The sequence below is a fragment of the Aquarana catesbeiana genome, linkage group LG13 (genome assembly GCF_042186555.1).
Source record: "Aquarana catesbeiana isolate 2022-GZ linkage group LG13, ASM4218655v1, whole genome shotgun sequence".
Lineage (NCBI taxonomy): Eukaryota > Metazoa > Chordata > Amphibia > Anura > Ranidae > Aquarana > Aquarana catesbeiana.
In genome coordinates, this window is record NC_133336.1 from 82633802 (window position 1) to 82651971 (window position 18170).

General features: G+C 43.6%; 1 protein-coding gene across 5 annotated transcripts in view; it reads right to left on the reverse strand.

The window, feature by feature from the left end:
- SIPA1L1 (signal induced proliferation associated 1 like 1) overlaps positions 1 to 18170 on the reverse strand; it is a 522698-nt gene that overhangs the window by 238526 nt on the left and 266002 nt on the right. The gene's annotated exons all lie outside the window — the stretch shown is intronic.

Sequence of the window (18170 nt, forward strand, 5' to 3'; positions counted from 1 at the left end):
ACTGGGGGGAGAAACTCTGGGGGAATCTAGGATGGAAAAGGACCTGGGGGTCCTAGTAGATGATAGGCTCAGCAATGGCATGCAATGCCAAGCTGCTGCTAACAAAGCAAACAGAATATTTGCATGCATAAAAAAGGGGATAATTAAATAAATAAAAACTATAATTCTCCTGCTCTACAAAACTCTGGACCAGCCGCACCTAGAGTATGCTGTCCAGTTTTGGGCACCAGTCCTCAGGAAGGATGTACTGGAAATGGAGCGAGTACAAAGAAGGGCGACAAAGCTAATTAAGGTTCTGGAGATTATTAATTATGAGGAAAGGTTGCGAGAACTGAACTTTTTCTCTCTGGAGAAGAGACGCTTGAGAGGGGATATGATTTAAATTTACAAATACCGTACTGGTGACCCCACAATAGGGATAAAACTTTTTCACGGAAGGGAGTTTAACAAGACTTGTGGCCACTCATTAAAATTAGAAGAAAAGAGGTTTAACCCTAAACTATGTAGAGGGTTATTTACTGTAAGAGTGACAAGGATGTGGAATTTCCTTTCACAGGTGGTGGTCTCAGCTGTGAGCATCGATAGTTTCAAGAAACTATTAGATAAGCACCTGAACGACCACAAGATACAGGGATATATACAAGGTAATACTGACATATAATCACACACATAGGTTGGACTTGATGGACTTGTGTCTTTTTTCAACCTCACCTACTATGTAACTATGTAAGATGGTTAGAGACTGCAGACTGCATTTTTCTTGACCTTTCTTGCACTAAAGGTGCTAATAATGGTCAACAATAAATTCATATTAAAAAGCCAAAAGAGAATTTTTGCCGATACTGGCATCGAAAATGGGGCTTTCAATTCAATAGCTGTGTGTTGTGTGTTCCCCACTGCGCGACGTCACATACAGCCCCTCCCCCTTGTACATGTACTTTGATAGACAGATCACCCATACAATCCTGGGACAAGGGGGAGGGGCTGTATGTGATGGCGCGCAGCGGGGAACACACAGCTATTGAAATGAAAGCTGTGATGTTCCCAGCACTGTATTCAAACAGGCGGCGGCTCTCCTCTCACTTCACTGGCTGCTCTGGCTACACTACTGGGGACACTGGCTAAGCTGCAATGGGGAAACTGGCTGCCCTACTGGGGACACTGGCTAAGCTGCAATGGGGACACTGGTGAGGCTGCATCTGACGGGCACTGGTGAGGCTGCATCTGACGGGCACTGGTGAGGCTGCATTGATCTCTTGTACCATGTCCTCAGTCTCTGACCATCTCCTGTACCATGTCCTCAGTCTCTGACCATCTCCTGTACCATGTCCTCAGTCTCTGACCATCTCCTGTACCATGTCCTCAGTCTCTGACCATCTCCTGTACCATGTCCTCAGTCTCTGACCATCTCCTGTACCATGTCCTCAGTCTCTGACCATCTCCTGTACCATGTCTGCAGTCTCTGACCATCTCCTGTACCATGTCTGCAGTCTCTGACCTTCTCCTGTACCATGTCCCCAGTCTCTGACCATCTCCTGTACCATGTCCCCAGTCTCTGACCATCTCCTGTACCATGTCCCCAGTCTCTGACCATCTCCTGTACCATGTCCCCAGTCTCTGACCATCTCCTGTAATGTGTCTGCAGTCTCTGACCATCTCCTATACCATGTCCCCAGTCTCTGACCATCTCCTGTAATGTGTCTGCAGTCTCTGACAATCTCCTGTACCATGTCCCCAGTCTCTGACCATCTCCTGTATCATGTCTGCAGTCTCTGACCATCTACTGTACCATGTGCCCAGTCTCTGACCATCTCCTGTAATGTGTCTGCAATCACTGACCATCTCCTGTAATGTGTCTGCAGTCTCTGACCATCTCCTGTACCATGTCCCCAGTCTCTGACCATCTCCTGTATAAAAAATATTTTTTAAAAAGTCATTTTCGATTTCAGTGCTGTTTCGGTATCGGTTTTCGGGATCAAGGAAGATTTATTTTCGGCATCGGTTTTGGCACCAAAAAACCCATTCGGTGCATCCCTATCATTTTCGGTATCAGTTTTTGGCCTAGTGCATCCTTCAGTTTTGATTTCGGCACCAAAATTTCCATTCGGTGCACCCCTAACAACCAGTCTTCTCCTCTTATACTCCCTGGAGGAAGAATCAGAGAAAGGATGCTTGGGCCTGGACTTGCAGGAGGACCAGCAGAGCTCGGAATACATGGCACAGGGGAAAGGCAGAGAAAAACACACACTATCAGGAGTGTGTGTAACTGCTGCCACTGCCACCAAGGTAGGCTTTATGTTGACTGCAGCGAAAGGGGGGGGGGGGGCGCTGTTCCAGAATGCACTTTAGGCTGTTGATTTTAACTATAATGTGATACTATGAGGAAAGAATAATATGAATGTATAGAGCACAACAGTGTCATGGTGGTTTACCTAATTTCCAAGTATGTGGCCAACTTGAGAATTATGGAAGCTATAACCCTATTAGACTTTAATTTTACAAGATTAAAAAGATGGAGCTTAAAGTGGATCCCGTTCCTTTAAAGCATGAACAGCAGTACAGTGCTTGTGCTGTGTAATTTGGCCCCATCATCTAAAATACCTGGCTGATCCAGCCTGGTGCTGCCCCCCCTTTGTAAACTGACCACGTTTATCATGGCTGCTGAGCCCCTGATACCGTGGTCAGTTTACGTGCCTCCGCTATACGCCATCTCTCCCCTCTTCCCCTTCCTGTCAGCTTATGTCAGTGCCTGCCCCTCCCCTCCTGCTGCTAAAATTACTTTGTGTACTTTATAGATTCCCCTCTATTCAATGATGTTATGTGCCCCAGTGTATGTTCTATGTTGCTGTATACCTTATTTCAGAGCGCCGCTCGGCGATTATGTGACCGCCCGCCGCTCTCCTCCTCCCAGCTGATGTCAGCGAAGGATTCTCAGCCCCTTCTGCTGTACTTCTCAGATCAGGGAAGACAGAGGCGGGCTGTCATGTGCACGTTAAGAGGCGCTCTTAAATAAGGTATACAGCAACATATTTTTTATATAGAACATACACTGGGTAACATAACATCATTGAACAGAGGGCAACCTATAAAGTACACAAAGTGGCTTTACAACCACTTTAAGATTAGAAAACGCCAGTAATTGAAAAATGATATCTGTTAGCCAAGAAGCTGCTACTGGGAAACTTGAAGGATAGAGGTGTTAAAGAATAACAATAATATATTCTTATGCATGGCATTTTACAGAGGACAAATATTAAGCTTTTTGATCACCGTTAGCCCTGGTTCACAATGATGCGGTGCAGGAAACGCAGAGATTTCTGTGCCTTTACCACACTGCATAGCAATTGCACTGTGTTCATGCAATCTGCTGTGGGTATCAATTAAAAGTTAATGACACCCCAAAAGCAGGTTGCAAAATGCAGTGGATTGCATGGGTGTAAACACCCATGCAATCCAGTTTCAGTGCGAACAAAGCTGCATCTTTTTTATGCGGACGTGGTGCCATTTGAGCCATTCAAAATGAATGCATAGCTGTGCAAATCACATGCAGTATGCGGTGTGAACCAGGGAACAGTCCACCAAATTCAATCCACCAACATGTTAAAACAATGGTACTAGGGGAAGGAAGAATATTTTCATGTTGCTACAAAGTGACATGCAAAGCCTACAATATATTTTTTTTAACCTATATTGGAATTTTCCTTTAATGTTTCCTTTATACCTGGTAAATATAAACAAATACTACACAATATTGAGCTAATTATTCTATACACTCAGTTAATATGAGTGATGTTAACACTTTTCAGCATTTCCTGGCAACTGCAAATGGCTGGTTTATTTACTGAAAGCAGAGCATATCTATGGAGACATTTATTAACTTGTAGTGACACAAGCCAAATCAATAGTGCTGGATACTTTCAACTTAAACTGCCTTTAATACACTTATTTGTTTCAAATACAATTAAAATATTAACCATTTGATTGAATCACTGAAGCTCATTTTAAGCCAACAAAAATGAATATCAATAACAAACAAAAGAAAAAACTAGATAGAGAAAATTAATTCAGAAATCACTGTTTCTCTAAGGCAAGTATTTTTTAAAAAAGTAAATAAACAATTGAATAAAACAGTGAAACTATTATCACAGGTTATATGTAAAATCTTGAAATGCAGTGGTGCTAGAAGAATTTATCACCAATTCGGAGGCTACGGCTGACCTGATATATCCCGCTCCTGTTGACCACTGCACACCCAAATTTGCAATGTACTGGACTCCTCAAGATGAAAGCAGAAACCAGGAAGACTGTTGAAAACTTGGTGGTCTACCTTTAAAATAGACCTGAAAGCGATTGAGGTCCCATGGGATAAGGATGATATGGTCGAAGCTGACAGAATTTGATGGAGAGCACTTACTGCCCAATGCACCAAACTGCGCAGGAGGAACTAAGTCTAGGTAAGAAAGTATGTTACAGTGCCATGAAAAAGTATTCACACTCCTTGAAATTTTCCACATTTTGTCGTGTTACAGCCAAAAACATAAATGTATTTTATTGGGATTTTACATGATAGAGCACAAAGTGGCACATAATTGTGAATCAATACTGTAAATATTTTGTAGAACCACCTTTTTCCGCAATTACAGCTGCAAGTCTTTTGGGAATGTCTCCACTAGCTTTGCACATCTAGAGAGTGACATTTTTGCCTATTCTTTGCAAAACAGCTCAAGCTCTGTCAGATTGGATGAAGAGTGTCTGCAAACAGCAATTTTCAAGTCTTGCCACAGATACGAATTTGGATTTAGGTCTGGACTTTGACTGGGTCATTCTAACACATGAATATGCTTTGATCTAAACCATTTCATTGTAGCTCTGGCTGTATGTTTATGGCCATTGTCTTGCTGAAAGGTGAACCTCCGCCCCAGTCTCAAGTCTTGCAGACTAACGGGCTTTCTTCTAAGATTGCCCTGTATTTGGCTCCATCCAACTTCCCATCAACTTTGGCCAGCTTCTCTGTTACTGCTGAAGATAAGCATCCCCGCAACATGATGCTGCCACCACGTTTCACAGTGGGGATGGTGTGTTCAGGGTGATGTGCAGTGTTCGTTTTCCACCACACATAGCATTTTGCTTTTAGGCCAAAAAGTTTAATTTTGGTCTCAACTGACCAGAGCACCTTCCACATGTTTGTGGTGTCCCCTACATGGCTTCTTACAAACAGGACTTCTTATGGCTTTATTTCAACAATGGCTTTTTTTCTAGGCACTCTTTCATAAAGGCCAAATATGTGGAGTGCATGACTAACATTTGTCCTGTGGACAGATTCTCCCACCTGAGCTGTGGATCTCTGCAGCATCTCCAAGGTTACCATACGCTTTCTATTTCCAGATGATGGGTTGAACAGTGCTCCGTGAGCCGTTCAAAGCTTGGGATATTTTTTTATAACCTAACCCCGCTTTAAACTTCACAACTTTATCCCTGGCTTGTCTGGTGTGTTCCTTGGCCTTCACTAAGGTTCTCTAACAAACCTCTGGGGGCTTCACAGAACAGCTGTATTTATATAGAGATTAAATTACACACAGGTGGGCTCTATTTACTAACTAGGTGACTTCTGAAGGCAATTGGTTCCACTAAATTTTAGCTAGCGGTATCAGAGTAAAGGGGACAGAATACAAATGCACGCCGCATTTTTCAGATATTTGTAAAAAAAAAAATGTGAAAACCATTTATCATTTTCCTACCACTTCACAATTATATGCCACTTTGTGTTGGTCTATCACATAAAATCCCAATAAAATACATTTACGTTTTTAGTTGTAACATGACAAAATGTGAAAACTTCAAGCAGTATGAATACTTTTTCAAGGCACTGTATATGGAGAAAGATAAATGATCCTTTAAAGGGTAACACTACTTTTCTATCCTTTAACTGCCCTTTGAAGTATTTTATGCTGACGTCAGCCGGAAGAGAGGAGGAGAGAGCCGTCAGGTCACGTGCGCGCCCCATGGCGCTGTAAATAAGGTATTTAGATTAGTCCTTTTTTTAAAAAAAAAATAGCTACTGCACATTAGATCTACATGTAAGGAAGGGAATTACATTAGTTTTTCACCTAGTCATTTTAAACAGCTAGTGGCCGGAGGGGGTGGGGAGGAGATAGCCAACACTGACACACGGAGCTGACAGGCAGAGAAGGAGGGAGTGAGAGGGAGAGACAACGAGAGCTGCAGATGACAGAGGCACGTAAACTGACCATGGTAATCAGGGCTCAATAGCCATGATTATCGTAGTCATTACACAGAGGGGGACACAGGAACTGCCAGGATCAGCCAGGTTTTTTAAAGCTTACAGAGGGACAAAATGGCACAGCACAAGCACTGTGCTATATAACCTGCTGTAAAGGATCAGAATATTTTTTTATTTTTAGGGTTACAACCACTTTAAACCTGTACAGTTATCCTTTAGGGCCAGCTTGTAGACTTGCCAATGCAGTTCCAAAACATACAGAAGGCAAAAAGCTTTGTTACCTATTATGGCAATTCACACCACCAGCACACATTACTTTTTTTTCAGCACAGCATGGTGCACTGCAATCCACTGCATCGCAATGTGCTGCAGCCAATGGAACTGAATCCAATGTCGCTTTATGACATTTCAATACATTTAAAACAGTGTAATGCACAGTTTACAGAACTTTGGCACTGCTGCCTTCACATCGCACCCCAGCAGCTGCTGGAGTGAAAAAGTCCTTAAAAATTTGTTTTACATGCTAACAAAAAAAGGTGCACGAGATCACTAGAAAATCAATTATTTTTCCTCAATATTTCTGCAGAGGAGAGGTTGGAGAGAACAAGCGCGCACCCCCCTTACCTACAAGTCACATGCCCTGAATATTGGAGGTTGTCTTGCAGCAGGATACCAGCAGGAATCTCAATCCAGAACAAATGGCCCTCCTTGTCCAGATTTTTACATTTAGTTACTTGGCAAAGGGCCCCTTCAATATAGCACAGGAGGTGTGAGTGAACCATAAATGGTTCTTACTATGTGAACACTTTTAATAATACATGATAGCCAGTCATTTAGTAGATAACATTGTACACTGCAGGGGCCAGAAAAAAAAAAGTTTTTACTTGAACACTGTGTATTCTTTAATAGGATCAATAAGTACAACTTGTTCTTTCAGGAAGGGAAAGAAACCCTTTCCCAGTTAAAGCCCAAATTGTGCAAGTCCACACAGGGTATTGATCCTGTAATATTTAATTGCTGAATGCACAATACATTGGGCAGGTACAGTGAAAGTATAACCTTTTAAGTTTCTACAGAATATGCTTAAAGCAGTGTGCATAACTCAAGAATATATTATAACCAAGACAAACGAACAGAGAGGAACCTTGAATTAACACAAAGATGACACTTATTTGTCATAAGTGCTAAATGCATCTATATTCATCCTGGTAAAACACAGAAAATTTTATACCAACAGTGCTTCGATGTCTAAGGCACTGGATATGCTATTTTACAAGGCCATTTATCTGTATAGGAGTCTGAAGTGGGTATATTATATGGGTATATTATTTCCTCTAAGAATCCAACAGCAAAATGGTAAACTATTTGGAATATAAACATGCATGTATGTGAAACAAGTATCGACAGCTTTACAAGCCTCAAAAGAATAAATCATTTTTGTCCTGGGTCATTAGTCCAAAAACATAATATTCAATGACAAAATTCGCTCAAAAGAAAGGTCAACTCTATTTAATATGCTTCCCATGAAAATATCAGGGCAGGAAGATGTGTAAAAGGTTATTGCAATGCCAGTATGGCTGAGAGATAAATCAATGTGCTGAAAGGCAGAATAACACAGACCTTTTAGTACTTGGCACTTGCCAATAAAGCCTTTCTACCTTCATTTTTGTCTTGCATTTCAAGCTGTTCGCCAGCTGAGGGAGCCAAATACAAAACAGCAAGATGTGCACCAAGGAACAAAATGTCCAAGAATAATTTGCATCAATATTTATGGGTTTTTTTGGGGGGTGAAATAAAAAAACCTGCAGCTAGGGGAAACATTTGTGTGTTGCAGGAATGACTGCAAAATCCTTTGCCTTCCCGCAATGCAAAAAAAAAAAAAAAAAAGTGCTGATTTTGTACGTTTGCCCAGTCATAAATGTTGACTCTTTAAAGGAATTATTTGTTGGGGAAAACATGAAGACTAACTTTACTTTAAAGGTGAATACCAATCGGTGGCTTTGGATGCTAGAATGTCAAGTTAGACTCTACTCACACCTACAGTGAGGGAAAAAAGTATTTGATCCCATGCTGATTTTGTAAGTTTTGCCCACTGACAAAGAAATGATCAGTCTATAATTTTAACGGTAGGTTTATTTTAACCACTTGCCGACCAGCCGTCGTCATATGGCGGCAGGTCGGCACGATCCGGCAAAGCATCGTAGCTGTATGTCGGCTCCTTTAACGCAATGCCCACCTGCTGCATTACGGGGGTGCCGATGCTCATGGCTGGCGATCGCGGGCACGAGAGTCAAAACAGGGACATGTGTGTGTAAACACACAAATCCCTGTTCCATGAGGAGAGGCAGATCGTAAGTTCCTAATAGCTAGGAACCACGATCTGTCATCTAATATAGTCAGTCCCCTCCCCCCACAGTTAGAACACACAGTCAGGGAACACAGTTAACCCCTTGATTGCCCCCTAATATTAACCCCTTCCCTGCCAGTGACATTTACACAGCAATCAGTTTTTATAGCACTGATCGCTGTAAAATTGTCAATGGTTTCAAAAATGTGTCAAAAGTGTCCGATGTGTCCGCCATAATGTCACAGTCCCGATAAAAATAGCAGATCGCCACCATTACTAGTAAAAAAATAAAAATGCCATAAATCTATCCCCTATTTTGTAGACGTGATAACTTTTCCGCAAACCAATCAATATGCGCTTATTGCGATTTTTATTACCAAAAATATGTAGAAAAATACATATCGGCCTAAACTGAGGAAAAAATTAGCTTTATTAAAAAAAAAAAAAAAAAAAAATGGGGATTTTTTTATAACAAAAAGTATAAAATATTGTGGTTTTTTTTCAAAATTGAAGCTTTTTTTTTGTTTATAGCGCAAAAAATAAAAAAAGGCAGAGATGATAAAATACCACCAAAAGAAAGCTCCATTAGGGGGAAAAAAAGGACGTCAATTTTGCTGGGGTTCAGCGTCGCACGACCGTGCAATTGTCAGTTAAAGCGACGCAGTGCCTTAATAGGATTTTTATAACAGCTTACCTGTAAAATCCTTTTCTTGGAGTACATAATGGGACAAAAAGCCTTAAGTAATTACTTAATGGGTTATAGGCCACCTTCAGGTGATGGACACTGGTTATACCCAATCCAGTAAGTTCACTCCCTATATAATCCCTCCTCCTTCAAGGAGCACATCAGTTTTTGTAGCAAAGCAATATACTTAAATCCCAAAAAAAGAGGGGAGGGACCTCTGTGTCCCATGATGTACTTCAAGAAAAGAATTTTACAGGTAAGCTGTTATAAAAATCCTATTTTCTTTATCGTACATCATAGGACACAGAGCCTTAAATGATTACTTAACCACTTCAGCCCCCGACCATTTGGCTGGCCAAAGACCAGAGCTCTTTTTGAGATTCGACACTGCATCGCTTTAACTGACAATTGCGCGGTCGTGCGACATGGCTCCCAAACAAAATTGACGTTCTTTTTTTTCTCACAAATAGAGCTTTCTTTTGGTGGTATTTGATCACCTCTGCGGTTTTACTTTTTTGCGCTATAAACAAAAAAAGAGCGACATTTTTGAAAAAAAGCAATATTTTTTACTTTTTGCTATAATAAATATCCCCAAAAAATATATTTTAAAAAAATACGTATTTTTCTACATAATTTTAGTTAAAAAAAAAAAAAAAAAATCGCAATAAGCGTTTATTGATTGGTTTGCGCAAAAGTTATAGCGTCTACAAAATAAGGGATAGTTTAATGGAATTTTTATTAATTTTTTTTTACTAGTAATGGTGGCGATCAACGATTTTTATCGTGACTGCGTCATTATGGCGGACACATCGGACACTTTTGGCACCATTTTGGGACCATTCACATTTATACAGCGATCAGTGCGATTAAAAATGCACTAATTACTGTGTAAATGTGACTGGCAGTGAAGAGGTTAACCAAGAGGGGGCACTGCAGGGGTTAAGTGTGTCCAAGGGATGTGTTTTAACTGTAGGGGGGGATGGGCTACGTGTGTCCTGACACTGATCACCGCTCCCGATCACAGGGAGCGGTGATCAGTGTCCTGTCACTAGGAAGAATGAGGAAATGCTTGTTTACATCAGCATTTCCCCGTTCCTCCTCTCCGTGAGATAATCACGGGTATCACACTCACTGAGCTTGTAGCGTACGCACGCGCCCACAATGCCGCGTCTTAAAGGGCAGCATACAGGTACGTTAATATGCCTGTACGTGCCATTCTGCTGACGTATATCAGCGTGAGCCAGTCGGCAAGTGGTTAATAGGATGTCCCATAGCAATGCTACTTGAGGGGAGGGAGACACAACCCGGAGGGTACCCCCAGACTTGAGGACCTATACTGCTGCCTGCAGCACACTGCGCCCAAAGGCAATATCCTCATACCTCCCTACATCCAGCTGATAACATTTTGTGAATGCATGCATTGAAGACCAAGTTGCGGCCTTACAGATCTGAGCCATGGAGGATTGATGACGCACTGCCCAAGAAGCACTAACCGCCCTGGTAGAGTGCGCCTTAACTTGAAAAGGGGGAATCTTACCCCCTTAAATCATAAGTTTGAATTATCACTTGCTGAATCCACTTGGCGACAGTGGATTTCAATGCTGCCTGTCCTTTCTTAGGACCCTCTGGCAGAATAAATAAGACATCAGTCTTACGAATCTGAGCAGTTGCTTTTAAATAGACTTTCACTGCTCTTACCACATCAAGACAATGTAGTAATTTTTCTTCCCTGGAACACTGTTTTGGTAAAAATGATGGCAGGACAATATCTTGGTTCAGGTGAAAACCTGAGACCACTTTTGGTAAAAAATCTGGACGAGGGTGCAACACCACTCTCTCCTCAAGAAAAATCAAATATGGCTCTTTACAAGAAAGAGCAGCCAATTCCAAAACCCTCCTTGCTGAGGATATAGCAAACAAAATACCAACTTCCTTGTCAGAAGGACTAAGGGAATATGTTGTATTGGTTCAAATGGCTGTTTTTGTAACACAGACAAAACTAAATTCAAGTCCCAAGGGTTCAAGGGAGGTTTGACGGGCGGATTAAGCCGTGTTACCCCTTGCATAAAACCCCAGACTAAAGAATGTGTAGCAAGTGGTCTTTGAAATAAGACAGATAAAGCTGAGACTTGGCCTTTAATAATACTTAAGGCCAATGTAATTTCTACCCCTAATTGTAGAAAGGCAAGAATTCTGACTATGATATATCTCCGAGGGTGCCAACCCTTGGATTCACACCAGGAAACATAAGCCTTCCAGACTCTATAATATATAGTTCTGGAAGCTGGCTTCCTTGCATTAATCAGGGTAGAGATAACCTGGAAAGCCTACGTTTCTTCAGAATGTGGGTTTCAATAGCCAAGCCGTTAAATTTAGAGACCGTAAGGAAGGGTGGAATATCGGTCCCTGTGAGAGCAGATCTGGCCGTAGTGGGAGGGACCATGGGCCCTCCACTGCCATCTTTAAGATTTCTGCCTACCATGACCTTCTGGGCCATGCTGGTGCCACCAGAATTAATGGCTTTCTTTCCAGCTTGATCCTTTAAAGCAGTCGAGGCAGCAACTGAATAGGGGGGAATGCATAGATTAGTGAGAACTGATCCCATGGGGTCACCAATGCATCTGTTCCGCATGCGAGTGAATCCCTTGTTCTGGCCACAAAGTTGACTAACTTCATGTTGAACCTGGACGCTAGACGATCTACGTCCGGAGTCCCCCATCTTTGGCAAACAGCCTGAAATATGTTGGGGTGAAGAGACCATTCCCCTGGGAATAACTTGCTGGCGACTCAAGTAGTCCGCCTGCCAATTCTCTACTTCTGGAATGAAGACTGTCGATAGGCTCAGAACATTCCTTTTTGCCCAAGTTAGAATGTGGTTCACCTCTCTCTGCGCTGAGAGACTTTTGGTGCCCCCTTGGTGATTGATATAGGCCACAGCTGTGGCATTGTCGGATTGAATCCTGACAGGACAATCCCGTAACCTGAAAGTCCAGGCCTTTAGAGCCAGACGCACTGCCCGAATCTCTAGGATATTGATGGGCAAGGTTCTTTCGGTTCTTGACCGCTCTCCCTGGACAGTCTTTTCTAGTACTGCTCCCACCACTTTCCAGGTGACTGGTCTGAAGGATTTTCCTTTCAACAGATTCTGGGTTAGTAACCAAGTGAGGCTTTGGGACACTCTTGGGGACAACCGCATTGGCATAATCTAAAGCTTGAATTGTTTTGTTCCAAGCAGACAGGATACTGTTTTGCTTAAATGAAACTGGGCATAGGGCACTGCTTTGAATGAAGCCACCATGGTTCCTAGCAACCTCATGCAAAGGTGAATGGAGGGATCGCCTTTTGACCTGACCATCCGCACCAGCTCTCTTATGGAGTTGATTTTTGCCTGAGGCAAGAACACCTTTTCCTGGGCTTTGTCTATGATCAGACCAGGTACTTCAGCCATTTTAGCAGTATTAAGGAAGATTTCTCTAGGTTGAGAATCCAACCCAAACTTTCCAGATAATTGGTTGTAGTGCGCATGCTTTGCTCCAAACGAGCCACCGACTGATCTATTAGTAATAGATCGTCTAGGTACGCTACGACTCTTATGCCCTGTGCCCTTAACCTGGCTAGAGGTGGGGCCAGCACTTTTGTGAACACCCGGGGTGCTGTGGCTAGCCCGAAGGGCAGGGCTACAAACTGAAAATGCTGCTGTTCTAACTCGAACCGCAGAAACCTTTGGTGAGTGGGAAATATAGGGACATGCAGATATGCATCCCTGATGTCGAGTGATGGCAGAAGTTCTCCTCCTAGGATAGAAACTACTGACCTGATCGTCTCCATGAGAAAGGAGCAGATCTTCAGGAATTGATTTCGATTTTTTAGATCTAGAATGGGTCTGACATCTCCATTTGGTTTTGGTACCATAAAAAGATTTGAATAAAACCCCAGACCTTGCTCTTTTGTTGGGATCTGTATGATCAACCCCTTGAGATATAAATCAGTCTAGTGCCTGAAACACACATTGTCTTTTCTCTGGATCTTTGGGAACGCTTGACCTCAGGAAGCGAGACAATGGAAAGTCCCGAAATTCTAGCTTGTACCCCCAGAGTTACTGTGGAGATGACCCATCTGTCCCGAATTTTCTCTTTCCAGACTTCTGAAAACTGCAGAAGTCTTCCCCCTACCTTGGTAAGGGGGGTTGCCTCTTCATGATGAGGCTTTAGGATTATGCTTTGCGGGTTTCCGACTCCAGGACTTCTTTTGAGCCTGGGTCTGACCCTGAGGTTTTCCTCTAGGGTCTGACGGTGGAGGCCGTTGCCACTGCCTAAAGGCGGAAGCCTCTGGCGCAGGGGAAAGAGCCCGTTTAAATGAAGGGCATTTATACTTTCTTTTGACTGGCAAAAGAGTACTTTTCCCACTAGAAATTGTTTGGATATATTTGTCCAAGTCTTCTCCAAATAGTCGCTCCGCATGAAAGGGAACCCAGTTAGGAGGTTTTTACATGGTGCTTCAGCTGACCAATTTTACAACCACAGCCTACATACGCTGGGATCTATACTAATGTATCAGTGACGGTGCATTAACCCCCCTTCCTGCTGCATATTACCAATACCATTGCTAATTAAGCAAACCCTCAGACTGCAGACATGATATAAGACAAGAGATGGTTAGAGACTGAGGACATGATGCAGGCGATGGTCAGAGACTGCAGACATGAAACAAGTGATCAATGCAGTCTCACCAGTGCCCACCAAATGCAGCCTACCGCATCACTGTGCCCATAATCGCAGCCTCTCTGCGCCCATAATCGCAGCCTCTCTGCGCCCATAATCGCAGCCTCTCTGCGCCCATAATCACAGCCTCTCTGCGCCCATAATCACAGCCTCTCTGCGCCCATAATCACAGCCTCACCATAGCCTGCCCTGGATCACACAGCGGACATCTCCCACGGCACTGTGTGTCACATAGCTGGGTCTGTGTGTGTGTGTGTTCTGCGGTGCCATAACAAGGTCCCGCCCCCCTAAACCGGCCTGTGTGATAGGCGGAACACTGGTTCAATCTGCTAACACATGAGCCGGTCTAGGGGGGCGGGACCTTGTTACACGCACACAGACCCAGCTCCCTGACACACAGCGCTTCCGGTGCTGTGTGACAAACAAGAGGAGGAGGAGGGAGGAGGGGAGCACTGCAGCCACAGATCAAAGCGGCCCCAAGCGCCCCCCTTCCTCCAGTAAATGGTCCCTTACAGGGCATCCGCCCCTTCTGCCCACCGCTTGTACCGGCCCTGCATCTATGGCAAAGCATAATGCTTTTGGTAGTTCAGCCAATTCTCCAGCTTGTTATGCAGGAATCTAAGGGCCTGTTTAAATTGGTCCTTTAGTGATTGACAGACGCCTATTGCAGAGACTGCAGGCTGAGTAACAGCACCTGCCAAGGAAAAAGTAGATTTTAACAGGGATTCCAACTTTTTATCTGTTGGATCCTTAAGCATTTGTGCATTGTCTACAGGACATGTTAGGTCTTTATTCACACTGGAAATCACAGCGTCAACTGATGGTACTTTCCATTTTTTGGAGAATTTCTCCTCCAGGGGATAGAGAATTGAAAATCTCTTAGGAGGGAGAAAATGCTTATCCGGGTGATCCCATTCAGCAAAAATAAGCTGTTCTAGTAATACATGTGCAGGAAATGCATGCAAAGGCTGAGAAGGTTTTAAGGAACCCAAGACAGAAACCAAGCTTTCAGGACATTGCATTAGGGGCAGCATGAAAGTGGAACGAACCATCTCCGTAAGAGTTTGTATCAGCAATTTCCCAGATTGTAAGGCTAAAAAAGGTTCATCTAGCATTGTTTCCTCCACAGAGGAATTATCGGTTTGTTTTTCCTCCTGATCAACGGAGGGTAACACCTGTTCCCCTTGCAAAGGTTCTGAAGAGGGTCAGGGGAATCTACCACACTTCCTATCTATTTGAATGGAGGATGCGATAAAAGCCACTAATTTTCCTGCCAGACCCTGCAGGGAGGAGGAAAGGACATCTTCAGTCACGTATACAGGGGCTGAGATGTGAGAAGCAGCTGCACCATCAATTCAGGCGAGGATGACAGCGTGGAAATGTGACTCGAGATCCTAACGCCTGGTGGTGAAACCTTTACTTTTTTGGTAGGCATAATCCTAAGTACAAAAACAGAGGCACTATACAAATTGCACTCAATCGCTGAATATATTCATGACATTTAAAGCCGCTATAAAGTTCAGCCTAGTGCTGGGAAAAAGGTGTCCTCCCTGTATCAGGAATGCCAGTTTGCAACCCTCACTTGTCCCACAGCTCCTGTGTCCCTGTGTGCTGGCTGCTTGTTTCCTCCTCGTCAACCGAGGAGAGACTGTCCCAGCTGTAGTTTTATCTGTTTTGCCTGCCGTGCATTATCGTGGACGATCACGGCATCGCGTTTAGGCCCCACCCCCTCTGAGAAAAATTCCTCCCCTTTTTACATTGAAAAATGTTCCTGTGCTCGTGTGTGGCATTTTCAGGTCCACAGACCCAAAACGAGGGGGGAGGGAGGGGAGGCAAAGACCCGTCCAGCAGCAGGCACCAACAACAGCAACATCAGCCAACAGTAACAAAATTAGCAGTAGGGGACCCTCGCACCCCCCCGCGGCAGGGGGGGTGGTGGTAATGTAAGCGGAGTACAGCGCTGATGACCCCTAACCCTCTGGTCCCTTTGAGGGGGAAAGAAAACATTTTGCAGATTTTTTTTACCTTGATAAATATCTCCCTGCACACGCTGCTGCGACCACACACAGACTGAGCTTTACAGTGAAGACAACAGAGTAAGGTATGTGCATAGACTCCCTCTAGTGGAGAATTAAGGCATGACAACATTTCTTCCCTAATGGAAGAATACATAGGCGTTTTTAATACCCAAGTTTCTTCCCTTACCTTATCCCCGCCACAGGATTTGCTGAATTAACAGACAATCCAACCTTCACGGCGGGCTGCGTTTAGCAAACCTTCAAGGCCCGGGTCCCTAGATATTGGGGTTCCAACTCCCTTGGACCTGTAAAGAACCCCACCAGGAAAGCTAGATAATGTAGCAAGACCAAAAGCCTGGGTTCCAGCCCTACAAAGAGAGGCGTTACAGGAAAAAACCTTGTGCTTTGGATAGGAGGCCCCAAGTACCATCCTTTTAGGCCTCAATGGCACTTTGGATGGATCTGGTCTATAGAGGCTATTTAAATTCAGCAGGGATCCCGCCTGGAGCTCCTCAGAGCACATCTTCACTTGTGACCAACACCTTAGACAATGGCGAAAAAAACTGATGTGCTCCTGGAAGGAGGAGGGGTTATATAGGGAGTGAACTTCCTGGATTGGGTATAACCCGTGTCCATCACCTGAAGGTGATCTATAACCCATTAATTACTTAAGGCTCTGTGTCCCATGATGTACGATAAAGAAAATGGCCTGGTCATTGAGCAGCCAAATCTTCCGGGGCTGAAGTGGTTAAAAGACAGAATAACAAAAATATCCAGAAAAACGCATTTCAAAAAGGTTATAAATTGGTTTGCATTTTAATGAGTAAAATAAGTATTTAACCCCTTCGCAAAACATGACTTTGTACTTGGTGGCAAAACCCTTGTTGGCAATCACAGAGGTCAGACGTTTCTTGTAGTTAGCCACCAGGTTTGCACACATCTCAGGAGGGATTTTGTCCCACTCCTCTTTGCAGATCCTCTCTAAGTCATTTAAGTTTCGAGGCTGACGTTTGACAACTCAGCTTCAGCTCCCTCCACATATTTTCTATGGGATTAAGGTCTGGAAACTGGCTAGGCCACACCAGGACCTTAATGTGCTTCTTCTTGAGCCACTCCTTTGTTTGTTTGGCCATGTGTTTTGGGTCATTGTCATGCTGGAATACCCATCCACGACCCATTTTTCAATGCCCTGGCTGAGGGAAGGAGGTTCTCACCCAAGATCTGATGGTAGATGGCCCCGTCCATCGTCCCTTTGATGCGGTGAAGTTGGCCTGTCCCCTTAATAGAAAAACACTCCCAAAGCATAATATTTCAACTTCCATGTTTGATGGAGGGGATGGTGTTCTTGGGGTCATAGGCAGCATTCCTCCTCCAAACACGGCGAGTTGAGTTGATGCCAAAGAGCTTGATTTTGGTCTCATCTGACCACAACACTTTCACCCAGTTCTCCTCTGAATCATTCAGATATTCATTAGCAAACTTCAGACGGGCCTGTACATGTGCTTTCTTGAGCAGGGGGATGATGCGGGCACTGCAGGATTTCAGTCTTTCACTGCGTAGTGTGTTATCAATTGTTTTCTTGGTGACTATGGTCCCAGCTGCCTTGAGATCACTGACAAGATTCTCCCGTGTAGTTCTGGGCTGATTTCACATGATCATTGAAACTCCACGAGGTGAGATCTTGCATGGACCCCAGACCGAGGGAGATTGACATTTATTTTGTGTTTCTTCCAAATGTCTTGTAGCCCATTCCAGTCCTGTGTAGGTCTACAATTCTGTCCCTGACATCCTTGGACAGCTCTTTGGTCTTAGCCATGGTGGAGAGATTGGAATCTGATTGATTGCTTCTGTGGAAAGGTGTCTTTTATGCAGGTAACAAGCTGAGATTAGGAGCACTCCCTTTAAGAGAGTGCTCCTAATCTCAGCTCGTTACCAGTATAGAAGACAGCTGGGAGCCAGAAAACTTGCTGATCAATAGGGGATCAAATACTTATTTCACTCATTAAAATGCAAATCAATTTATAACTTTTTTGAAATGTGTTTTTCTGGATATTTTTGTTGTTATTCTCTCTCTCACTGTTAAAATAAACCTACCATTAAAATTAATAGACTGATAATTTCTTTGTCAGTGGGCAAAACGTACAAAATCAGCAGGGGA